Raw genomic sequence first — 27,229 nt, forward strand, 5'->3', positions numbered from 1 at the left:
ATAGATCAGGAGTGATCGGTGTGTTCCTCTGACGACGTATACTGCAGCTTCGACGCATGGCCTTGGGCACGGAACGTTGCTGAGAACTTCTCCATGACTGGTATTTCTTGAGTGACTCCATATCGACGTCTCACCGAGGAAGTCGTCTCATCGATGACGTTTGCTCCAGCTCCAGAGCCTACACAAAATTTAAGTGATGTGCCATTGACAGACACTTACGCACTGGTAGTTCTCGGCTGTGGCTTTGCAAATGAAAAACAGAGCTTTCCGCGACTGTGCTTTGATCTATGCCTACGGAGGTGCATGTCACGTCAACAGATTGTACGTTTGGTCTTGTATGCAGAACTTGGCAATGAATGCATGATTAAACTTTATTAAAAGTCCCGGCGAGAAGGGGGAAGAGGCGATTAACCCCTGTCCCGTCCCAGCCTCCGTCGATGAACTTGGCAAAATGATTTTTTTCTGACACTTGTGGGATATGGCTCCCCAAGCGGGAAAGGTCACTTTACCTCGTTTGCGAGGACACGCCCTTCCACAGCACGTGCATTTCTGCTGCTGTTTGCTCTCTGGTTGGTAGCATGACGGCTTGTGGATTGGCTGGTTGCTCGGTAGCGGGCCACGTCACCACTGCTTGTTCTTTCAAACTGCCTGCACCGGTATGCCTCGCTCACGGCATTCCATGCTGGCTGCATGAAGTTCTGCTTAAATTTCCATGAGTTTATCTAGTGTAGCATCACGCTGTCATAGTGCACCTCGGCGCAGCTTGACTGTATCTCCGGTGTAGGAGAACAGCATGGCGCGTTTGCGAGCTTCATTCTGTATGTTTGCTGCTAGCAGAAAGCTTTTAAACTTGCTTGCCATTTAGTCCACCACTGAGTGAGCGACAGTGGATCGAGTACGGTAATATTGCGGGAAGGGAGGCAGAATGGCTTCCATGTTGCACGGTTTGTGCTCTATCTTCGTGCGTTAGCTGCAGCGTTAGGTCGTTGACATATCTTCTAGTTCTCTCCACAACAGGTGATACTCGTCGCCAGTTTAGGTTTATACTCCCGGTACGGGAGTGACGTTTAATAAGGTGATAGGAACACTCGGTTTCAAAGAAACTGAACGGGCTCTTTATTCGTAGCTGCCGGAGGCCATGGCCGTCGCGGTCCCTCCCTCGTCCGCGCCTGCACGTGTGCGGGATCTCTTCCCCGATGCGAAGGGGGCGCCACTTGTTGGCTAGCTATGCTACAGTTGCGTTGCTATGACCACGAACCCTCCAGATGTTATGCTCCTACAGCAGCCGAACTGCTCGCCTACTCTATTCGGCCTGAACATCCTTGCAGGTAACTCTGCACTTGTCGGAGCCCTAGCATAAAAAAAGGTCGTATGCAACACCCACTCTACAAGCATCGGTTTCCCACATCAAATCCTTGAAATAGTTACAGAGGGCAATAAACTCGTAGTCTATACATACTAAACGTTAACAGTTCTCCCTGCTCGCGCACACACTGATTTCATCGCCTCCTAATCGAAGTTGAGGGCGTTGGCCGCACCCTTTTTGTGTGCGGAGACTTCAACGCTCCACACAGAGTTTCGCGCTGCCGCAAATCTGCAGCCAAAGAAACTATGCTCTGGGATGATATATCCAACTTGTGATACACCTTTCCTACAGAACCAGGGTACCTCACCCATTTTGGGAACAGAACAATTTCTCACAAATACATGCCCGACCTTACATTTCCAGAAACACAGGACCAATATTTGCACATGGTCCGCTCGACGAACATTTAGGCAATGACCACTATATCGTGGCCACTACCCTAACACTACACAATGCACGTTGTCCCGAGCGCAGGGTACGTATCACAGACTGGGTGCGGTTCTGGGAGCGTCGACGGAACCCTCCAGAAGTATCAGTGTATGTGCAATGGTGCAATGCCTAAAGTCTTTTTTGATGTACTAGATGCGTGTGCGCGCACATTCGTTACCACAACTGCAAAGCCGTACGTGCAGCCGCACCTTTGCATCTTTGGGGAGGCGCGCTGAATGATCACGCGGCGTTGGAAGTGCCAACGCCTCAATCGCACGCTTTGCCGGTGTGTCGATCAACTTTCGCAGGAAGCACAAGAATGCGCGCAGACCCTCGTCCGGAATAACTCGTGGCGTTTCTGCGAGCGTCTTTCAGGCCCCCTGGGCACAGCGAAAACATGGTCGATAATTCGCGCCCTCATAGATCCATCCGCAACCAAGACACAAACATTTCATCAACCACACAGATTAACACATATGTACAAAGACGATGCATCCCGCCTTCTCAAAGAGCTTGAACAACGCTTCATTCTTACCAGCCCTCTTCCAAAGACTGCCGACCCCACACGAGGACGAATCTAACGAGGAACTCGATGCAGACATCACAGTCGATTAGGTTCGCGTAGTACTTCAAGACCTCCGTCGATACACAGCACCAGGCGCAGATCACATTAGATTCTGTGCACTTCGAAACCTCAGTGACCCAGATCTAAATTGTCTGATGAACCTGTTCAATGACTATCGGCATAAGGGTACACTACCACAGGCATGGCGTCATGCAGACATTTCCCTAATACCTAAAGGCAGGCAAGCCCATAGCCATAGCAAACTTACGACCGGTATCTCCTACCTCATCCGTCCGAAAGGTAATGCAGCAGGTGCTTTACAGCGCCTGCAATCTTCATCGCACAACAGTCATTCTTCTCTAAATCACAGTTCAGATTTCGGGCATATCTTTCTACGCAGTACGTGTTTCTGCAGCACAATGAGGGGTAATGGGCCCTCCGTCGCGTGCCCATACGAGGGCCTCCTCGCCCTGATTTAAAAGGGGCATTTGATAATGCGCACACGATTTCATCCTGCAGAATATCGCGGAATCACATTGCGCCGGCCGCACGTATTGTCAAATCCGTTCCTTTCTGCGCGACAGAACAGCCACATTCGGGTCAGGGCCTCACCGTTCCGCCACGATTCTCGTTACAGGTCGCGGAACACCTCAGGGATCAGCTCTGTCCCCAATCCTGTTTAACAGTGCCCTGGCAAGACTAACCTCAGCTGCTTGATCAGATCCCTAATGTCGCCCATGCGATTATGCAGACTTCAGACTTCTTGCATGTCCTTGTTTACCGGTCAGGAGCAACATGGGCCCTAGGAGGCACCTTCAAAAATGTATAGCACGGCCATGGCGATTGTTGCGGGAAAAAGAGACGAGAAACAAATGTATTTGTCCCATCTAGAGAGAAAAGGGCGGCATGAAGAAAACGAGAGAGGTTATTCTATTCGCGCTAAGCTTTCCCTCTCCCCCTCAGCCAACCTTATGATACCCTCCTGAATTCCGTGACTGTAGCTTGGGCGTGCCAACATCCGACAGCTCCGGACTAGTTACATGTCTACGAAGCTTTTTTTTTTGGGGGGGGGGGGGGGGAAGGGGGCGAGTGGTTCTTGCTATGTCAGGCGGTAGTTCTTGCAATCACAACAATATTTTAGTCATATTCGCAGCTTCCTTCTATGAGGTACAGCGCTAACACATCCCAATTTTGGCATACCACACGTAGTGGATTGCATCCTCAATCGACGGAATCACAGCATCATCACAATCGCGTGGCAGGTTGGTGGTCCAGCTCACGACACCGCGTATCACCCAGAGACTGTGGTGGCTAGGCCGGTGAGTTGACTTCAACGTCCACCAAAACGACCTTGTTTCTGCGTACCGTAGCCTCATTCATGCCTATGTCGGGGTCTCAGGTAACCAAAGCAACTGAAAGAAGCTGCCATGAAGCTAGAATGAGGTAAATTGATTCTTTCATGACATTGTTGACTCTAGAGCCACTTTAGAGCACATACTATGGGGATGTCCAGACATATAAACAATAGCTGTGATGCAGCCTTAACAGCGATAGCCTCGGCGCGCGCGCTGGGAGTCTGCGTTGCTCAGCTCGGACCTGGAGCAACACTCTGGGCCGTCCAGCGAGCCGAGGAAGCCGCCAAGGGCCAGCAACCCTTGGCCGAAGCCTAGGCGGGATCCAGGGCCCATCCCACCAATTCGCAGGGCATCAATAAGTTAATTCATCATGACGAATAGAGTGAATGGTGTAAAGGTGTACTGCCTCTCGTAGATGCAGGGTTAAACACAACTCTTCTACGGTCTCTGTATAGTGGCATTCCATCTTCGACGCTGCCGCACTCAACTGACCTTATGTTACTATCTTCGCATCTTTAGTGCATTGTTCAATATGACGCAAGTTCATAAGTAGTTCTAGAACTAAGTTACCAATTCATTCTGCGTTTGTCGACTTCTTCGAGGCCGTCAGACAGCGCTGGAAGAACACTCCCGTCAACGAAGCCCTCGTGCGGCCAACCTGAGCGCACCTGTGGGTCGTGATCGGGGCGCCACTCGGCGCGGCGTTTTACTGGTAAATATTTTTTTACAAGTAATTTCACATTACAATGGAAGTCGTTCCGCGCGCTATATCACAGGCATATTGTCTCAGTTACATTATCTAGGCGCACGAGGGACGATACATACGCGCGCCTCAAATAATACCACGGTTTTGGACATGTAAAACCTCGAAAGTATTATTTTCAATGAAGCAATGGCTTTTCACAAATGCCAAAGCGCCTGTATACTTTCATAACTGCTCGTATTGTCTATTCATGTTAATGGTAACTATGCAGATTGCATTACCGGTGGTACCATAAGTCATGTACCCGCAAGTCACGAAGTCTTACTTTAATGCTGCGGTTAGGCCTGCGCCCGGTCGGATAGCGCGTCTACGCAGTTTCATGGGTTGAAACGCAACAGTCTAGGGCTAAGGAATGCATATACTTTCTCTTCCGTAGTGTTTAGTTCGTGGTATATCGACGTAAGTTTTAACTCAAACACGAAAGCATAACCAAGATTATCGTACGGCCAGATTCGCAGCGATATGACGCGGTTATCTCACGCATTTGCGCATACAAGTCTTTATGACTAAGGTGTTAATGTTGCGTTTCAGTGTGTAACCATTAGGTGTTTGGGTAACTTTCGTACGATCCATATGCGTGTCTACCAGGACACTTCAATTTAACTATGTGAATATGTGATGTCTTATTCTGCGGGCCCGCAGCGGCTTTGCGGACGCAGGCTCTCATCGGAAAATTTCTGGCAGGCTGCGTCCACAGGGCGCGCTGCAGGCACCCAAAGAAGATATAACATCTGCGCGTAGTCAGAGCGGTGGCCAAAAAAAAAAAAAAAAGCGGACTGAGCATTCACTACTCTTTCTTGGGTGTGTGAGCTTCAAGTCAGATGCGTGATGTGGTTGCTTGCATTTGCAGTTTCTGAGAGGATATCGCAGTTTGTATTTCAGTGGGCTCGTGCAGCTTGATCCAGCCGTTATTTCAACATCGAGACAAGAAAGACGCGAGAAATGCTGGAAGCCGAGGTTGCAACGAACGCCACAGTAGAAAATGTCGTGGATTCAACTGCTGTCGCTGAAAAATTGCAAAGGTAGCGTTCGCTGAATGAATTTGCCACGAGGACAGTGAATGAATACTTTGGCCAGATGTTTTCAGTCGTGAAGAGGACGAGATACCGCATACAGTCAACACAAAATAAGCTATGCATCACTGAATAAGAAACTACATCTCCCGTTTTCCATACATACTTGTAATTCATTGACACTATTGGCCTGTTCGTCTTTGCTGAGCAATGTCTGCGTCAATATAATGTATGGTACTGCACAAACATATTGTCAGACGCTGTGCTATACAGTAGACGCCAACTTTTCTTGACGCTCGCATCAACAGAAGGCTTTAAAACTGGGTAGTTTCAATTTCTAATTGCGCACTTGAAGCGTTGAACCTTGTTCCGCTGTTTGTGCCAAAAGTTAATCTCGACAGGGGAGCAGTCAAAAGTAGTTATTTCATTTCGCCCAAAACAAACGCTGCTTGCCAGCTTTTGTATTTGGTATTGACGTTGAAAGCTTAGAAAACGTTTATTTTGTAGTTATCGTGACACTTTCTTTCCTTTTTCAGGCAACTGGAACTCGACTACTACTTGTTCTTTTCGTGTCGTAAGCTATGATTTGTTTTATACCTACTCTTTCACAATTGACTAAGTTATTTAGTGTCCAAATAAGTTTACAAAGAAAATATCTGCTTTACTGTTGTAAAATCTCGGTTTACACAGAGTGACCAACGCTAGGAACACATTTTCGCTCCAAGCGCACCGACGTAGGTGATATGTTGCTAAGCTAAACTGTATTGGGCGCGAGGCCCACCACTGGAGACGCGGGCGCTGCAATTGCCGTGGCGTGCAGGGTTGGATCACGTGATCTCATTTCACTCTGGCGAAAGAAAGCGGACGGTTGAATGCGTTGTTTTAACCGCGATTTCGTGGCGTTTTCTCTTTTGAACAGCATTGTTTGCTCTCACTTTATGTCTACTGAACTCTAGAGGTTACACAATCTGGAAAAGTGCAGTAAAAGTTACCGGCGGCCTGGTACATTTCTGCTCCTTGCCACAGTGCGCTATTCGTAAGCGAAGGAACCAGGCGTGATCTTTCACTTGTATACCCTGCTTTGCCAGAGCATGATGCCGCTGTCACCTGTCTTTTTTATTTGTTATGTATAGCCTACGGGGTCAAAAACTTAAAATGGAGACCGATAACGAATGTTCACATAAAAGCACGACGTTTCTGCTCCCGCACGGGAGCCTTGTTCACAACGATAAATGAATGCGCAAACAGTCCGGTTATGTATGTTTTAAAATATGACGTAGCAACATGTGCACACATGTGGGAAGTTGCCGTCATTACTGTTAAGCGTGTGCGCTGTTGTCCGCATTGTCAGAGATTCAATGATTAGCCGATAAGTCCAGTTATTTTCCTCCGTTATTTTTGCCTATTCGAGTCTTTTCACGGCCAGTTTGCTTCTGCGTGCTCGACCATTGCTGTTCGATGAAAGCTTCTTTCTTATATCATACATGTGCTGCTTTAATCCGTGCTGAAAGTTACCTGTCTCGGCCGATGAAACTTCCACCCCAGCCTGCGTACACCCCCTCCCCCCTCGGGTGTCCATTGTAATTGTCCACAGCAGCAGCGAAGTGTCATACTGCTTGTCAATGAACCTGTAAAGGCTGGACGCTGGTATTTTAGCTGCAACATAACATTGCCAGTTAGACCACAATAAAATCCACACCTTGCAGCCTGCTCATTCAAGTGCGCAAATACTTCCGGCTGGCACACGTTGCATTTTCTATCGCAATCGAGCCGTATCAGGACCGTAGTTTTTCGATCGCGATTGACCCCTTCGTAGAAGCTGGAGAACTGAGTCAATCATCTAAACTTTGCATCCCTATGTGGCTCGATGGCGATCGAAAGCGCACCGTGACACAACCGTAGAAAATTTAGGCAATAAGGAGCAACAGGTAAATATTACGATCTTGATCTTGCCGCAGAGAAACTTGTGCTCACGTTGAAATGTTATCGAACTACAGCTCCGAATGAGGCGCACGCGTGCGTATGGCTCTCTTGCGTTTGCTTCTAATCATCCAATCATATCAGAAAGGTGTTGCGGCTGCATGCTGCTCTAAGCATGCTTGGTTGCTTTCCACAAAACGGAGAATCCGCTTGCGTCGTGCTTCATAGAGATATGTGTGCTAAACCGTAATGTAAATGTGCGCGTGCTTGTCGTGTAAGCTGTGGCCCGTTTTTAGATGCTAACATGCAATGAATGAAGCTACATGCTTGCACGCATTTCTTGGGGCGAAAAATATGTGTATTAGACGCAAGCGCGCGCTAAAGCCCATTTAATGCTTAAATTCACACAAGATGATTCGTAACCTTCTACAAATGCAGCGCGCTTGGTCCCCCGTGGCTTCCATGTAGGCGGCCATAGCAGACGACGTCGGCAGTCAGGGCGTTGTCTAAGGCATTATGAAAAGCGTAACACTTTTTCAGAACAGGTATTTAGCACTCCGTATAATCAGTGACGAAGCCGCCACACTATTTTACTGATTTCGTAAGGGAAGTGCAACTAGAATAATATTAAGGGAGACGCGAAGCCGGCTGCGGGCTGTGCGGGAGACGGCTGGCGGAGCAATTCAACCTTGCACGTCACAGGGATGCCTCCGCATGGTGGCGCCACGGTATGCGCTTGCGCCCGTTAACTAGAAAGCTTCACGTTAACAAATAATGTAAAACACCAGTTAATGTAAAAGAGCAAACATTGTATAAACAGTACGTGATCTGTAGTTTTTTTTTTTCATTTGTTTTACACTTTGTATTTTGCCAATTTGCATTTTTTCCATGTAACCACATTCCTCTGCAATTCCCTCGCGCTTTCAGGGTGTGAATAAATGAAATGAAATTAACCCACATAGAACCTACAAAAATGTAGGTCGTAGTTTCACAATTAAATTTCGCACCGTTATTTCAGCACTTTAATGTTAACATGATGCCACAAATTTCGGGGACATTTTGTATTTTAGATAAAGTGCGTTTATCAATTTTCCTTAAACCTTCCTACGCTAAGTCGTTTTCCTAGAACACATCCTAATGCATTTTTACCGCTAAACGATTATTAAGGGCTGATCAGACGCCGTAAATATCTATAACACCTTGGCAAGTTGGCCAGGTGTTTAAGGGGACACAGACACCGCCTTTCTTTTCACGTCGTCTCGCATATCAAGTGTCTTAAACGCCACGCTCGACAGGAGTGGCCACCATCCCTTTACGAAAGCTGTAATTCTTGAGCCCCGGTGACGGCAATTTTTGGCCCGAACGCTAGTGTGCTTGTCGAAAGCTAGAGATCTGCTCGATAATACTGCAGCACGTGCAGATTTTTTTTCTAATCTATTTTGCACTTTACTCCTCCCCCAACGCAGAGTAATAATACAGAGTTTTAGTACTGCGGAATGGTGTTACGCACGCATCACGCAAGCGCCTTGCGTTAAGTGGCGTCGCTTGCCACGATAGGGCTTTTAGAGCACGGTAATACCCGCGTACGTAACGAACGTGAACCGTGTTACATTACAGCTCGTCCAAGTGTGATAGCCGGAATATAGCCACATTTACAGCCTACATTGAGGTTGTAGTACAGGTACCGTAGCTGTAGCCACTCCAAACGGACGGTGAACGCACGTGCGAGTGCGATTGCCAAACGTACGCGCTTTCTCGCCTGTCGTGTGATAGGTGCGGCGATCTCTCCTCGACTAGTGCTGAAATCAAGTATTCTTTAGGAATCTTACTCCCTGGCGTACCTCAGTTCGGAGGACATAGAGGCACTCATGCTGCGTCCCGAAGAAACGAGGTCTACTAGAGCGGCACGACCAGCTCATACGTACGCACGCACAGATCGCATACATCCGTACGTAGCGGCCGCATACGCATCGCGATATGTGCGCGTTGCGGTCTGCGCAAGTGCACTATGCAATACGTCGCGCCCTTACGTGCACAAAGCCGCCACGTACGCAACGTACGCAGCAATAGAATAATATCCGGGGTTTCACGTGCTGAAACCACGATATGGGTATGAGGCACGCTGCTGCGGAGGACTCCATAAGTTTCTTACACATATGATGTTCTGTAAAGTGCGCTGAGATCGTACAGTACACGGGCCTCTAGCATTTCTGCTCCATCGGAATGCAGCCGCCGCGGCCGGTATCTAACCCGCGATTTTCGAATCAGCACCCGAACACCGTAGCCGCTGTACCGCCCAGTAACCACTGCGGGCGCGAAAAGCAGAATAGCCAACAAAGCAGTTATAGTGGCCAACCTCTCTGCCTTACTGCTTGTTCCTTCCCTGTCTCACGTTGTCATTACGAGAAAATTCCAACTTTTCTGTTTTTCCGCCCAGGCGGCGCAAAAAGCAGAATCCAACAAAGCAGTTAAGTGTCGCTTTAATGTTGCCAACAAAGCAGTTATAGCCAACTTCTCTGTCTGTCAGGAAAACCAGTGGGAATGGATCTACTCATGCCAGACAGGTTTCTAATTTAAGTGTCATCGGTATTGGTTTGACCGTTGAGCTGATCACCTAAACGTTAACGTTCAGCTGTTGTGGTTTGTGATTGCCGAAATTTTGTACATTGTGTTTTTTCCATCGTGACCTGCAGTGGCGTTCTTCGCTATCCAGCTCTCCTCGCAATTCATACTTGACAAGGTGGGCTTCGGCAAGGATGGAGTCAGGGCCAACAGTGTGGCAGCTGCGTGGCAAGCTTCAAAGAACGGCTACGTAGCCAGTGGGAGCGTTTTCGCAGACCTGGGGAATGAAGGGAATCCCCGAGCTGGTTAAATTCGGCCTCAGCTTCGTCGTTTCTCTATTGATCTTCTTCTCTTTCTAGCCTTGAAACCACGTGCACAAGCGATTCGAAATTCCTGCCACAGTGAGCGCTAGTCCTGTTTTACGCTCCCTGTCATTAGCCAAAAGAAAATAGCTTAAAAGCTCTTGAAAGAGCCGTTTGTCTCTTTTCTTTCTTTTGCTACAGTTACTGCAAAACGCGTATGAGTTTTGCACGTTTCAGATTTGTGTACAATACTTGCAGCAGCGGGTAATCCCAGGGGGTAACAGTATGGAGAGCTGGGCGAGTTGGTTTGAGGACATTCTTGGAAACATTTCGGCGCGCACACAAAAGACGAAAAAGCCCGTTTGTCTTCTCGCCTTTCGTTTTCGTCTTTTGTGTGCGCGCCGAAATGTTTCCAAGAATGTCCAGGGGGTATATTTTCGAAACTTATACAGCGTAGAGCGCAGTGCCCCTAAGAATTCTAAGCGCAGATATCCTAGAAATACCTGTATAACTAGAAAAACCAGTATCAATAAGTGCTTGTTGCGCTCAGGTGCTTCTTTATTTGCTAATCGCGCAAAAGAAGGTTGCGTAAAAGACAATCCAGCTGCACGGAAATGTATTCGTCGCGTACGTTGGTTTCTGCATTTCCTTACCCAACAGCTATACATATTTTATGAGTCAGACTACTGAGGAAGCTTTCCGTTAAATGCTTCGCAAAGTCTCATCTGCAGTGCGCCAAACACCGTGCTGGTAGTGGGATGATTTTGCTACATAAAGATGCAGAAAAGGCCTTTGCACGGAATACTCCGCTAAACCTACAATATCTGCACACGGCGTGCTACAAATAATGATCCGATAGTTCTATTTAAGCTTGTTTTGATTCGGCAGAAAGCGGCAGCAGTTCAATGGCTGAACGCTTATAGTGTTTGCGATGCTTCGCGCATTCGAATTAGATCTTATCAGCCTGAATTCATGCACAAGTTTGTATTTGTCAGATGGAAATTATGAAGTTTTTCTTGAGAAACACGTTTTGCGCAGTGGCCTGGCCTACTGAAACGTGCGTACTTGTGGCTAGATACCCTTCAGTTTTTATCTAATAAAAAAGTGCTTCGGTTATAATAGCACGCTCTTTCTGCCAATCACTTAGAGCACGAATGACCGACTACAAATACTCTAAAGTTCAGACTGGCCCCACAAGGCACGCTGTGGTCCTAATGTAAGCGCATCACAGACAAATTGAGTACTCTGAATATGACACAAAACTTGTTACAACACTCGAAAGGAGTTTGGTCATCTGTGATTACGCAGAAAACTTGGAGTTTCTCTTGGATGATCACTAAATAAAAGTCACAGTTTCGCGGCAACGGCGAAGCAATGAATGCGATAGCAATAAATTGGAATGTAACGCGAAGAACGGAAAGCAGCTCGAAATTGCCAGCGCGTCGCTCGAGCCCAAAGGACGCACGAAAAGAACGCACACAGGACGAGCGCGAACTATCATGCGTCACAGCTCGACACTTGAAGCGCACTGCTCAAACATTTAGCAGGACGCACGAAACGAACGAACAGGTACACAAAGGACGAGCGCGAACTAGCTGTCACAGTTGTGACTTATTTCTGTTTGAACAGCACGCTCCTTTCGCAAACGCGGCCGCTGCAGCGAGCGAAATGACCTTCGTACGCTTTGTGACATCAGCACAGACTGTTCTAATTCTAATGCGCGGCAATAGACCGTCTTTCAGCATGCTAACGACGAGCTACTTATATACAACATTTACTTCAGCATGCTTTCTTACCCACCAGTGAGATGGCGCGAAGTGCGCGCGGAGCGCGCTTTAAAAGTCGTCGCCCCGCTCCTGCGAACGCCGATACTGTTCGCCCTACTGGGCGTGATCGCCTTCGTGCGCTTATCTCGAAGAAAGAAGGGCGGCGGGCGGGCGGGTGGAGCGGGCGGTTGTATGTCTTGTGCTTTCCCTGCGATGTCCGCGCTGAAGTCACAGAGCGTACTAAGGTCACTTCGCTCGCTGCAGCGGCCGCGTTTGCGAAAGGAGCGCGCTGTTCAAACAGAAATAAGTAACATCTGCGACATTTATTTGTGTTCGTCCTGTGTGTAGATGTTCGTTCGTTCGCGCGACCTGCTTTATGTTTCAGCAGAGCGCTTCAAGTACCGAGCTGTGACACATGACAGTTCGCGCTCGTCCTGTATGCGTTCTTTTCGAGCGTCCTTTGGGCTCGAGCGACGCCCTGGCAATTTCGATGTGCTTTCAGTTCGTCGCGTTACATTCAAATTATTGCTATCGCATTCATTGTTTTGCCGTTGCCGCGAAACTGTGACTTTTTCTCGCTGTTTTTTTTCTATCTCTATTTGTGGTGTTATTTCAATTCCTCTCTTTCTCTCTCTCAATCTATTTCTTCCTCATTCTCGCTCTTTCTTCAACATTGTTCCTCTCTGGCTCTCTATCTATCGCTTCCTCTTTCATTTCTAGCTCTTGAGTTTCTCTATTTATTTATGTATTTTCCTGTGTGTTTCTTCAATCTCTCTGTATTTTGCTTTCTACCTTTTCAGCATTTGTTCCCTTTCTTTCTCCCTATTTCTTTCTTCTCCTTTCTCTCGCTTTCTGTCTTTCTTTCTCTTTCTCTCTGTGTACTCCTTCTCTCACCCATTAGAGTTAATTGAATCCCACGCCGGACATTTCAGTGCACCTGTTTCTGGGCGGGAAGCACAAGATCAACACGAGGACGAAGGGGAAGCATAGATCGCTGCCGGTTCATTATGACGGTAATTTTCTGTTTGCTCGCACGGATTACAGTCGGCATGAACAGATCCGCAGTTAAAACTCGGCATAGGTGGGCACTCGCTCACTTCTTCGCGCGAAATCGACTGCGCACGAAATCGCATCGCGAGACCACAAAATTTCGGCAGATCCCACGCGTTGTGGGAATCGCTTTCACGCGAAGCAGTCAGCGAGTACTTCTACGGTGTATTTTATGGCTTTGATCCAAGAGTTATGAGGTGGATCGACATGGTTTTGTAAGTTAGTAGATGTGTGCACATCGAGTGCTTACCAGCCACGTCGAGAACACTGGCGCTAGAAGGGGTAATCGTATGGTTCTACGTAACGTCAGCCCTCACATTAGGGCACATACGTCGTATTATCGAAAAGAAGTGCCATTTTTTATGCGATTATGTAATATGTATAGTTAACTTTCGTTAATATATTCCTCTGGGCTCCAGCAATGCTTCAACATAGCTTGCTGAATCATAGGAATACAAATGTATGTTTATTAGATTGCTACAAAAGCGGAGCCGAACACTGCAACCACAGACGTTAATCTGATACAACGCCTGTATCGTAGGTATACATATGTAGTGTTAATTGCTTTCTTGTAAAATAAGAGAGCCCGCAGCACAGCCACATTGAAACTGCACCGCCGTTACGCCTGCATAGGATGTTTTTACAAACCAGTTATAGACCTGGTGCGGCTTTGTGGGAGAGTACCTGATTGCCACGCAGAATGCTTGGGTTCGATTCCTTGTGGGATCCTAATTCTTATTCTTTCCATTCTTCGGGACAACGCACTCGCATTTAAATACACAATGTCTGTTCTCGCCATTCCTGGGTAGATATAAACTGTCTATCACCAATTGCGCATACCCGTACACCGCGGCCCGTGGTAAGCGGGTATGTGTCACACGTGTCTGGAAGAAAGGGTTTGCCGACGTACATGACAGGACTTTCATGTTATTCTTGTCGTTACCAGGCAGCCACATTCATCTAACCCTCTTGCCCTGCCATGCCAGTTTTGGTCTGCACCAAGTTAAGAAGGCGACCATGAGAGTACCCAGGCGTGGGCAGATAGATAGATAGATAGATAGATAGATAGATAGATAGATAGATAGATAGATAGATAGATAGATAGATAGATAGATAGATAGATAGATAGATAGATAGATAGATAGATAGATAGATAGATAGATAGATAGTGTTGTGTCAGTGCGCGTGCGTCAGTGCGTGCGTGTGAGTGCAGCGCAGTGCGGGTAACTCTCATAGTGCCAAAGGTTCGCTCTTTGCATTTAAAACGCATGTTTGGCATGAAATGAGTAATTTCTGCTAAGTGCTTTCTGCTTCCTCTCTGTGTATACCACGCTGATGTATATTTAGCTGTCATGTGACAATTGCTTTCACATGCATGTTCCGCTGGGCCGGCTTTCGCGCGATGGTGTTATATCGCTAGTTTCAAGTAATATAAACCACAAATACCAAAATTTATAATAATATGTCATTACATCGTGCTTGCTGGAATAGCAAGTACGTGCATTGCTCGGAGTAACCTGTTCCAGACATGTTCAGGGGAAGCTTCTTCCATGATCGGGCATGACAGAGTTCAACAAACAAAACTGATTGCCGGAGCCTGTTATGCGTCTTTAGTATCTCTACTATACACGATCGCTTAAGGGACGTCGGCTCCATTGAGAGTATGTCGACATGAGGCGTGACAGCTGTAGCGGCCCCAAGGGGTTAAAAAAACCTCCTTGAGCGGCCCGAGCCAGTGCAGTGAACTGCTCACATTGGCAGCTTGGCTGCAAATCGACGGCGGAACCAAGTGGACGCGCCTTCCCGTTCCCCTCAATTGACTGCTCAAGCGGACCGAGAGGTGCCTTCCACCATGGCCGCGACGCTTTTGCGACTGTCCTTATTTAGCGCTGGAATGCGTGTAATAATGAATGCCGAGACGAACGCAAACAGGAATTACGAAAATTGGTGCACCAAAACTGATGTTATTAATCTTCACAGTTCAAAACTCGAGCAGACAACGACAAGAAACGTTCCTTTTCGTATTTCTCTCCGCTCACGTCAAAGGGCCGTTTCCAATCAACGCGCGCCTCTTATAGAGACATACCGGAACTCTCGCCTGATGGTAACCTTTACACTGTGCCTTGTCAGCGCTCTTTTTGGGCGGCATTGCAACCATGGCTACAACAAACCACGTGCGTCGCTTAGGCCGACGGTCCCATGGTTTCCCCCTCTAAGTCCATCGTGTTCGTTTATGTGTTCACACCTTGCTTCATTCGCTCTTAGTACCAGATCACCGGCAAAACAAAGAATTCACATTTCGCTCACTTCTAGACGTAGTATGGTTAGGATCAACTGTTAATAATATGAAGCATTTCTTAGCGAACCTCAGGCACTTTGGGCGTTTCTATCTACGTATCTGTCTATCTATATAGCCGCCTACGACTGGGCGCTCTCCTGGTCGCCTCCATAACTTGTAATATACCGAAATTGGCATAGCAGGGGATCAGTGTATGACGAACACGATTCAGTGGTCATGACATGAATAACGCAGAACACCTGTCGCGTACGTCATGAAACCCTTTCTCTCAGTCACATGTGGCACATACCCGCATACCAGAGTTCATGTCATGCGGGTATGTACCACAGGTGATACAAAGTCTCAACCAACACAGTGACCACGAACACACACATTGACACGCAAGAAAAGTGATAATAATATTAATTGTTGGGGTTTTATGTCCCAATACCACAATATGATTATGAGAGACGCCGTACGAAGAGCTCCAGAAATTTTCACCATCTGGTATTCTTTAACGTGCGCCGAGATCGCACAGTACACGGGCATCTAGCATTTTGCCTCCATCGAAGTGCGACCGCCGCGGCCGGGATCGAACCCGCGACCTTCGGATCAGCAGTCCAGCACCATAACCGCTACACCACCGCAGCGGACGAAAGGAAGTGAGGTAGATGAAGACATAACACCCCTGGGAGACGCTCAACTACCATGCACTCGTTCACGTGGTCCGCAACCTGTACCACGTCGACTACGCAAAAACCGGGGTCAGTGCTTGCAACAATAAATCTGCCGAGAGAACCGGACCTCTCATCATTGCCTGTGACTTCAAAATTGATTTACCAAGACCCAACAACGCTTGGGCTTTATATACTGCGTGAAAGAAGGCTTGATTGTAGAAAGGGCATCAAAAGACCTCGCTGCCACGTCCAGGACAGGAGGCGTCATAAATCATGTCATCGCAAAAGGCATCCAGGATTTCCACCAGTTGTGCTATACCTCGCAATTCACTACACTTAGACCCCTCGTTGCCGCGACCATGAACGTATCCGAATAACAAGTCCGGTCCAGCTACTGGGACTTACGACCACGGTGACGATGACCTCGTTCAAGAACTGTCAAGAAACCCTCCTACACATACACACAGGTTCGTGAAACGTGCGTGCGTTCTCCGTCATAACGGACAAGTATAAGCATAAAAACTGTAACGCAACTGTAACAGCTGCAACTGCGACTGTAACGTACGTGCAGTGCGCCTGCGCGTGCCACTCGTCTCTGTGCATATCCAGGGGAACTTTCCTGAATGAAGCTTAGTTGCGAGTAACGCCTGTCCTGTGCATTTCTGTTTTGTCTTTCTGCTGTTCGGATTCGCGCTACCCGCTACTGAAGAATATAAGCACTACATATCAGCTTACCGCGTCTGGTGTTGGTAACGCACATGTTGCTCTTGCCATCGTTACGCAACTGTAAACAACTAGTTATATAACCCATATGCGACTCTTCAGCATATGAGTGTGTGTATACCACTTCCACATTTCTATAGCGTCATTCCCTAACGTTTCGCTAAATGTTAAAAATTACGCCACAGTCACCATACCGCGCATGCTTCGCATAACATCGATTCCCACGGTACGTGGGATCTGCCGAATTTTTCTCTTTGTTTTATTTGCATTCGGTCAGCACGTTTTTTTTTTTTTTTCAAGAACCACACTGGTTCTGACACATGTGCGGCTATTGTCTTAGGATTGTTTCATGCATATCTAACTCATCTCCAAGTTGAGAGTCTTTCGTGCCGGCATTCGCTTTCGTCGATGTAGACTGATCGTCGACTTTTCGCTCTCCAAAACCACACGTGTCCAACCAAGTAGCCCAGCAGTTCACGCTTCTTGCAATAATTTTGCACCATTGTAATGCGGAGTGTCGGTGTTAAATCGCCACGTGTACGGTGATGTTTTCGCGATCTGACTTTACGCCGCTGTAATACGCATTTCGTAAAGTTACACTGTTGCAATGCGCACTGTTGTTGCGAAAATCTATAAAATGGTCCCTTTACTCTGGTCAATAAACTGTTCATAGTTAGCGCTCTGTCAGCGTGTTCTTTTTTTCATGTTGTCCTATGGGCAACATTACTTGCAACAATATAACATTGTCCACGTAATAAACATTGCCACGTACACACGAATACCAGACCGGTAGACGAGTACTTAGAGAAGAAAGCCGGCTTACTGCTGTTGGACTCGAATATTCAACACCGACAAGCGCTACATCTTAGAGAAAACATCCGCAACAATCGTCCGGGTAAAATGTCCGATTTTCTGGCACAGACTTCATAGCATCCTGATCTGCACAAAGCTAAGAAGTCCCTTTTTGTAATATCTGCATCCATTACCTAGCTTTTAGTGCAATGGGCCTCCAGCATTGCTTTAAAAAAGCGACAACGCTATATGCTAGGTCAAAATTTGTAAAAGACGCATTAACCGTGTGTTCTGCCTGTGTAAGGTCGTGTCCTGAACTAGGAAAATTATTCCGTACTCGTGAGAAAGCGCACACGCCCCGAAATAAATTAAGTTGCTAGGCGGTGCCGCGGCCGCTACATAAAAAGGCAGGTGCGGCCTGCTGCGTCGCGTCGCCATCAATGGGCTAGCGCGTCTCAGCTGAGTTGACAGTTGAGACCGCTGTTTTGGTGAGGACGCCACTGCTCCGGTACCCAAGGCAGACGCCGGTTCGTGTGGTCGCCTCTTGATATGCGTGTTCATGTGCATTTTCATGTGCGTTCTCGTGGGCTTGTTTTACGTGATCGTGTATGTGAGCAGCTTGCCTCATGTTTCCTATGCTTGAGTACGGTTTTTTGGTGTGCGCGTATGTGGCAGACGATTTTTTCTTAGTGTTGTGATGCCGCGAAGCTGTTTGGTGCCGCTGTGCAACTCGAACGCGAGAAGACACGCTACTGTGAAGTACCACGAATTCCCCTGCGATCTACAGTGTCAGCAAGCGTGCCTGAAGAATATTTCTCGCCAAGGACTGTCAGGGAAAGGAAGCAAGTGGGAGCCAAGCGACAAGTCCTGGTATGTTCATTACAGTTAACTGATAATAACAAAAAAAAACACGAAGATTAGGCGTATAATCCCACTGCGGTCCCGGCGTGGTTTCCCGGTTGTCCGCACTACATGCAAAAGAGAACACGCAGCCCAGCAAACGCCGGCGAATGAAGCCAGCTGATGACGCAATAGTTTGGGCATGTGATTGTGAAATCTGTGGAGAAAGCCCCAAGATCAAATGTTCTTTGCACCCTGGGAAAGACGAGATATAGAAGCGCTCGTTCCGCAGTCGGCCTTAGAATTGTGCACAGTACGTAGCTTTCCTCGAGATCATGCCTGCCAAACCACATTAGATCTTGCTCATCTCTTGGAACAGTCAAACAAAGCAGTGAACAGATTGAAAAGAAAATTGCTCGTCAAGGAGAACAGTTGGAAAAATAGCAGGCCGATCGAGATAAAATGAAGGAATGCCTTTTAACTCACAATTATTCGTATTAGAGCACTTCGTTTCATTTCAGGTGAGTCAAGCGGGCAGCTTCCATGGGAATATTGAGGCCCACTCTACAAATAATTGGCGCTCCTAGGGCAAACTGTTCACATATATGTGGGGTAATCGGCACTTCAAATAACTACTTTAGTATTCAACCTGTAATGTGCAACTGTAAAACGTGTTATTTACGGCTTGATTAGAGTCACTGTCGCGCGTGCCAATGCGTCTGTGGAAGCGCTTCTCCGTCAACGGCTGTCGGGAGCAGTGGCGCCAGCGCTGGTGCGAGCAGAACTAGACCCAAGACGCCGTTTCGGCGCCACGCAGCGTGCCACACCTGTTTTAGGGGCGAAGCACCTTAGGGTCGAGGCATGTCCCGTTTCCCACTAGGCGGCGGCGTGTCTCAGTTTTGCAAAGAGTCCGCTAGGGGCGCTGCGGTGCACGAGGGTGTATCATTATTGCGATTGAACAATTTAAAAGACATAGAAGCACAAACCCTTTATACTAGTCGGCGATTTCAACGTAGAATTCGACGACTAGAATAAAAGACCTAGCTTTGTCGTCGACGCTCACTGTCCGCTGTCATGGTGGATAGAAAACCGTTGCTATAGTGAAAACATATATGTTATGTGAATCAAAAAAGGCTTTACAATATAGGAACAACAATCGTAATTTTGACGAAACAATATAAAGCACCTACAAGCACAAACCCTTTATACTAGTTGGCGACTTCAACGAACACATTATGGACCTTAGGACCGAGCTTTGTCATCGACTCTTTATGTCACTTTAAGTACACGATTGGACGCTACGGTGCAAATACGTATGTAAGCACGTTCCAGACCACACATTCTCTTTCTGCCACGGATGAAGAGGAACGTAGACTTGGATGGCGTCGACTGCCGTCTGAGACAGGTTACTCGAAGACTGTACGAATTGTTTAGGGGACTAGATATGATTATGCGCGGCGATTTGCGTCAATTGCCGCCTGTCAGAGCCAATTAAGTGCCGGGAAGTCGGAAGACTCTTTGGGTCTATAAGTGGCATTGCATAGTGTATTGTGCACACGTGTTGTCACTCATTTGCATGCTCGAGTGGGCAACGTAGGGGATATGGACGTAGGGGATATGGATAATTCCATAGCATTGATTTATCAGTTTTACGGAAGCCATTCAAAGTCGTGTTATTTAATTTTAGTCCTCTCACCCAAAGTTTCCACCACAAAGCTTTCAAGCACATCTTACTGATCTGTATCGCAAACACGTGGTGCTAATCTGGGCACTGAAGTGTTCACCACGAAGTCAAATTCACCATTTTGTCAACACGGATTGGCCGTGAGCGCTGCTCTGGCCTCCCTAATTCGCCTAAAATGCGACCAATCAGGAATTGGAGAATAAGGCTTAATGTAACGGTGTGAGGAAAATTAGCAGTTGTTCCGCGTGAATACAACCGATGAGCGAAGTTCCTTAGAAATGGGACGCAAACGACTGCGCACGTTTTGAAACAGTGTATTGGCGCTGCGCGCCTTGCTTTTTGCGCTACAGGCACCGACGCCGTACGCGCCTTGTATTAGTTTTTTTTCTCTGCGCCGGTGCGGCAACTATGTTGCAGGGAGCTTCGACGGCAGCGTGCGGGACTAAGGCGCTTCGCTCCTAATAACCCGTACGCGGCTAGTGTCGGCTATCATGTCGGCTAGTGCCCAAACGTACACCCGGGTAAACGTGTGTACATTCAATGAAATCTTATCTCCCGTCTATATCCTAGCCTTCCCAGCGCAAATACGCGCGCCTTCTTTCTCAATAAATCTTCCTGTATAACTGGGCCTCTTGAGAGAATTTTATATCACTTGAAACAAAGTATCATCAGTTGTTCCGTGCACAAATACAACCGATGAGCGTAGCTTCTTAGAAATAGGACGCAAACGACTTTGTACGTTTTGAAACTGTTTATTGCGCCGCGCGCCTTGTTTTATGCGCAACGCCCACCTTGAGATTTTTTTTTTTTTTGCGCCGCCGCCGCATCTTTGTTGCAGGGAGCTTTGACGGCGACAGCGGTGTGCGGGCATTGGGAGCTTGGCTCCTAATAAAGCCCACCTACAGGGCACAGCACCGCCACGGCCTCTGCATAAAAAAATGACAGCATATCCACGAAGATAATGATTATGAGTTGGCGAAGCACCGGGACTCATTCGGATAACCGTGAATATCCCCTACGTTGCCCACTCGAGCATGGCAAATGAGTGACAACACGTGTGCACAATACACTATGCAATGCCACTTATAGACCCAAAGAGTCTTCCGACTTCCCGGCACTTAATTGGCTCTGACAGGCGGCAATTGACGCAAATCGCCGCGCATAATCATATCTAGTCCCCTAAACAATTCGTACAGTCTTCGAGTAACCTGTCTCAGACGGCAGTCGACGCCATCCAAGTCTACGTTCCTCTTCATCCATGGCAGAAAGAGAATGTCTGGTCTGGAACGTGCTTACATACGTATTTGCACCGCAGCGTCCAATCGTGTACTTAAAGTGACATAAAGAGTCGATGACAAAGCTCGGTCCTAAGCTCCATAATGTGTTCGTTGAAGTCGCCAACTAGTATAAAGGGTTTGTGCTTGTAGGTGCTTTATATTGCTTTGTCAAAATTACGATTGCTGTTCCTATATTGTAAAGCTTTTTTTATTCACATAACATATATGTTTTCACTATAGCAACGGTTTTCTATCCACCATGACAGCGGACAGTGAGCGTCGACGACAAAGCTAGGTCTTTTATTCTAGTCGTCGAATTCTACGTTGAAATCGCCGACTAGTATAAAGGGTTTGTGCTTCTATGTCTTTTAAATTGTTCAATCGCAATAATGATACGCCCTCGTGCACCGCAGCGCCCCTAGCGGACTCTTTGCAAAACGGAGACACGCCGCCGCCTAGTGGGAAACGGGACATGCCTCGACCCTAAGGTGCTTCGCCCCTAAAACAGGTGTGGCACGCTGCGTGGCGCCGAAACGGCGTCTTGTGTCTAGTTCTGCTCGCACCAGCGCTGGCGCCACTGCTCCCGACAGCCGTTGACGGAGAAGCGCTTCCACAGACGCATTGGCACGCGCGACAGTGACTCTAATCAAGCCGTAAATAACACGCTTTATAGTTGCACATTACAGGTTGAATACTAAAGTCGTTATTTGAAGTGCCGATTACCCCACATATATGTGAACAGTTTGCCCTAGGAGTGCCAATCATTTGTAGAGTGGGCCTCAATATTCCCCATGGAAGCTGCCCGCTTGACTCACCTGAAATGAAACGAAGTGCTCTAATACGAATAATTGTGAGTTAAAAGGCATTCCTTCATTTTATCTTGATCGGCCTGCTATTTTTCCAACTGTTCTCCTTGACGAGCAATTTTCTTTTCAATCTGTTCACTGCTTTGTTTGACTGTTCCAAGAGATGAGCAAGATCTAATGTGGTTTGGCAGGCATGATCTAGAGGAAAGTTACGTACTGTGCACAATTCTAAGGCCGACTGCGGAACGAGCGCTTCTATATCTCGTCTTTCCCAGGGTGCAAGGAACATTTGATCTTGGGGCTTTCTCCACATATTTCACAATCACATGCCCAAACTATTGCGTCATCAGCTGGCTTCATTCGCCGGCGTTTGCTGGGCTGCTTGTTCTCTTTTGCATGTAGTGCGGACAACCGGGAAACCACGCCGGAACCGCAGTGGGATTATACGCCTAATCTTCGTGTTTTTTTTTGTTATTATCAGTTAACTGTAATGAACATACCAGGACTTGTCGCTTGGCTCCCACTTGCTTCCTTTCCCTGACAGTCCTTGGCGAGAAATATTCTTCAGGCACGCTTGCTGACACTGTAGATCGCAGGGGAATTCGTGGTACTTCACAGTAGCGTCTCTTCTCGCGTTCGAGTTGCACAGCGGCACCAAACAGCTTCGCGGCATCACAACGCTAAGAAAAAATCGTCTGCCACATACGCGCACACCAAAAAACCGTACTCAAGCATAGGAAACATGAGGCAAGCTGCTCACATACACGATCACGTAAAACAAGCACACGAGAACGCACATGAAAATGCACATGAACACGCATATCAAGAGGCGACCACACGAACCGGCGCCTGCCTTGGGTACCGGAGCAGTGGCGTCCTCACCAAAAACAGCGGTCTCAACTGTCAACTCAGCTGAGACGCGCTAGCCCATTGACGGCGACGCGACGCAGCAGGCCGCACCTGTCTTTTTATGTAGCGGCCGCGGCACCGCCTAGCAACTTAATTTATTTCGGGGCGTGTGCGCTTTCTCACGAGTACGGAATAATTTTCCTAGTTCAGGACACGACCTTACACAGGCAGAACACACGGTTAATGCGTCTTTTACAAATTTTGACCTAGCATATAGCGTTGTCGCTTTTTTAAAGCAACGCTGGAGGCACATTGCACTAAAAGCTAGTTAATGGATGGAGATATTACAAAAAAGGGACTTCTTAGCTTTGTGCAGATCAGGATGCTATGAAGTCTGCGCCAGAAAATCGGACATTTTACCCGGACGATTGTTGCGGATGTTTTCTCTAAGATGTAGCGCTTGTCGGTGTTGAATATTCGAGTCCAACAGCAGTAAGCCGGCTTTCTTCTCTAAGTACTCGTCTACCGGTCTGGTATTCGTGTGTACGTGGCAATGTTTATTACGTGGACAATGTTATCTTGTTGCAAGTAATGTTGCCCATAGGACAACATGAAAAAAAGAACACGCTGACAGAGCGCTAACTATGAACAGTTTATTGACCAGAGTAAAGGGACCATTTTATAGATTTTCGCAACAACAGTGCGCATTGCAACAGTGTAACTTTACGAAATGCGTATTACAGCGGCGTAAAGTCAGATCGCGAAAACGTCACCGTACACGTGGCGATTTAACACCGACACTCCGCATTACAATGGTGCAAAATTATTGCAAGAAGCGTGAACTGCTGGGCTACTTGGTTGGACACGTGTGGTTTTGGAGAGCGAAAAGTCGACGATCAGTCTACATCGACGAAAGCGAATGCCGGCACGAAAGACTCTCAACTTGGAGATGAGTTAGATATGCATGAAACAATCCTAAGACAATAGCCGCACATGTGTCAGAACCAGTGTGGTTCTTGAAAAAAAAAAAAAACGTGCTGACCGAATGCAAATAAAACAAAGAGAAAAATTCGGCAGATCCCACGTACCGTGGGAATCGATGTTATGCGAAGCATGCGCGGTATGGTGACTGTGGCGTAATTTTTAACATTTAGCGAAACGTTAGGGAATGACGCTATAGAAATGTGGAAGTGGTATACACACACTCATATGCTGAAGAGTCGCATATGGGTTATATAACTAGTTGTTTACAGTTGCGTAACGATGGCAAGAGCAACATGTGCGTTACCAACACCAGACGCGGTAAGCTGATATGTAGTGCTTATATTCTTCAGTAGCGGGTAGCGCGAATCCGAACAGCAGAAAGACAAAACAGAAATGCACAGGACAGGCGTTACTCGCAACTAAGCTTCATTCAGGAAAGTTCCCCTGGATATGCACAGAGACGAGTGGCACGCGCAGGCGCACTGCACGTACGTTACAGTCGCAGTTGCAGCTGTTACAGTTGCGTTACAGTTTTTATGCTTATACTTGTCCGTTATGACGGAGAACGCACGCACGTTTCACGAACCTGTGTGTATGTGTAGGAGGGTTTCTTGACAGTTCTTGAACGAGGTCATCGTCACCGTGATCAGTAAGTCCCAGTAGCTGGACCGGACTTGTTATTCGGATACGTTCATGGTCGCGGCAACGAGGGGTCTAAGTGTAGTGAATTGCGAGGTATAGTACAACTGATGGAAATCCTGGATGCCTTTACGATGACATGATTTATGACGCCTCCTGTCCTGGACGTGGCAGCGAGGTCTTTTGATGCCCTTTCTACAATCAAGCCTTCTTTCACGCAGTATATAAAGCCCAAGCGTTGTTGGGTCTTGGTAAATCAATTTTGAAGTCACCGGCAATGATGAGAGGTCCGGTTCTCTCGGCAGATTTATTGTTGCAAGCACTGACCCCGGTTTTTGCGTAGTCGACGTGGTACAGGTTGCGGACCACGTGAACGAGTGCATGGTAGTTGAGCGTCTCCCAGGGGTGTTATGTCTTCATCTACCTCACTTTCCTTTCGTCCGCTGCGGTGGTGTAGCGGTTACGGTGCTGGAGTGCTAATCCGAAGGTCGCGGGTTCGATCCCGGCCGCGGCGGTCGCACTTCGATGGAGGCAAAATGCTAGATGCCCGTGTACTGTGCGATCTCGGCGCACGTTAAAGAATACCAGATGGTGAAAATTTCTGGAGCTCTTCGTACGGCGTCTCTCATAATCATATTGTGGCTTTGGGACATAAAACCCCAACAATTATTATTATTATCACTTTTCTTGCGTGTCAATGTGCGTGTGTTCGCGGTCACTGTGTTGGTTGAGACTTTGTATCACCTGTGGTACATACCCGCATGACATGAACTCTGGTATGCGGGTATGTGCCACACGTGACTGAGAGAAAGGGTTTCATGACGTACGCGACAGGTGTTCTGCGTTATTCATGTCATGACCACTAAATCGTGTTCGTCATACACTGATCCCCTGCTATGCCAATTTCGGTATATTACAAGTTATAGAGACGACCAGGAGAGCGCGCAGTCGTAGGCGGCTATATAGATAGACAGATACGTAAATAGAAACGCCCAAAGTGCCTGAGGTTCGCTAAGAAATGCTTCATATTTATTAACAATTGATCCTAACCATACCACGTCTAGAGTGAGCGAAATGTGAATTCTTTGTTTGCCGGTGATCTGGTACTAAGAGTGAAATGAAGCAAGGTGTGAACATATAAACGAACACGATGGACTTAGAGGGGAAACCATGGGACCGTCGGCTAAGCGACGCACGTGGTTAGTTGTAGCCATGGTTGCAATGCCGCCAAAAAGAGCGCTGACAAGGCGCAGTTGTAAAGGTTACCATCAGGCGAGAGTTCCGGTATGTCTCTATAAGAGGCGCGCGTTGATTGGAAACGGCCTTGACGTGAGCGGGGAAAGAAATGCGAAAAGGAACGTTTCTTGTTGTCTGCTCGAGTTTTGAACTGTGAAGACTAATAACATCAGTTTTGGTGCACCAATTTTCGTAATTCTGTTTGCGTTCGTCTCGGCATTATTATTACACGCATTCCAGCGCTAAATAAGACAGTCGCAAAAGCGTCGCGGCCATGGTGGAAGGCACCTCTCGGTCTGCTTGAGCAGTCAATTGAGGGGAGCGGGAAGGCGCGTCCACTTGGTTCCGCCATCGATTTGCAGCCAAGCTGCCAATGTGAGCAGTTCACTGCACTGGCTCGGGCCGCTCAAGGAGGTTTTTTTTTAACCCCTTGGGGCCGCTACAGCTATCACGCCTCAATCGACATACTCTCAATGGAGCCGACGTCCCTTAAGCGATCGTGTATAGTAGAGATACTAAAGACGCATAACAGGCTCCGGCAATCAGCTTTGATTGTTGAACTCTGTCATGCCCGATCATGGAAGAAGTTTCCCCTGAACATGTCTGGAACAGGTTATTCCGAGCAATGCACGTACTTGCTATTCCAGCAAGCACGATGTAATGACATATTATTATAAATTTTTGTATTTGTGGTTTATATTACTTGAAACTAGCGATACAACACCATCGCGCGAAAGCGGGCCCAGCGGAACATGCATGTGAAAGCAATTGTCACATGACAGCTAAATATACATCAGCGTGGTATACACAGAGAGGAAGCAGAAAGCACTTAGCAGAAATTACTCATTTCATGCCAAACATGCGTTTTAAATGCAAAGAGCGAACCTTTGGCACTATGAGAGTTTCTATCTATCTATCTATCTATCTATCTATCTATCTATCTATCTATCTATCTATCTATCTATCTATCTATCTATCTATCTATCTATCTATCTATCTATCTATCTGCCCACGCCTGGGTACTCTCATGGTCGCCTTCTTAACTTGGTGCAGACCAAAATTGGCATGGCAGGGCAAGAGGGTTAAATGAATGTGGCTGCCTGGTAACGACAAGAATAACATGAAAGTCCTGTCATGTACGTCGTCAAACCCTTTCTTCCAGACACGTGTGGCACATACCCGTTTACCACGGGCCGCGGTGTACGGGTATGCGCAATTGGTGATAGACAGTTTATATCTACCCAGGAATGGCGAGAACAGACATTGTTAATTTAAATGCGAGCGCGTTGTCCCGAAGAATGGAAAAAATAAGAATTAGGATCCCACAAGGAATCGAACCCAAGCATTCTGCGT

This window comes from Rhipicephalus sanguineus, chromosome 10 (assembly GCF_013339695.2).
Source record: "Rhipicephalus sanguineus isolate Rsan-2018 chromosome 10, BIME_Rsan_1.4, whole genome shotgun sequence".
Lineage (NCBI taxonomy): Eukaryota > Metazoa > Arthropoda > Arachnida > Ixodida > Ixodidae > Rhipicephalus > Rhipicephalus sanguineus.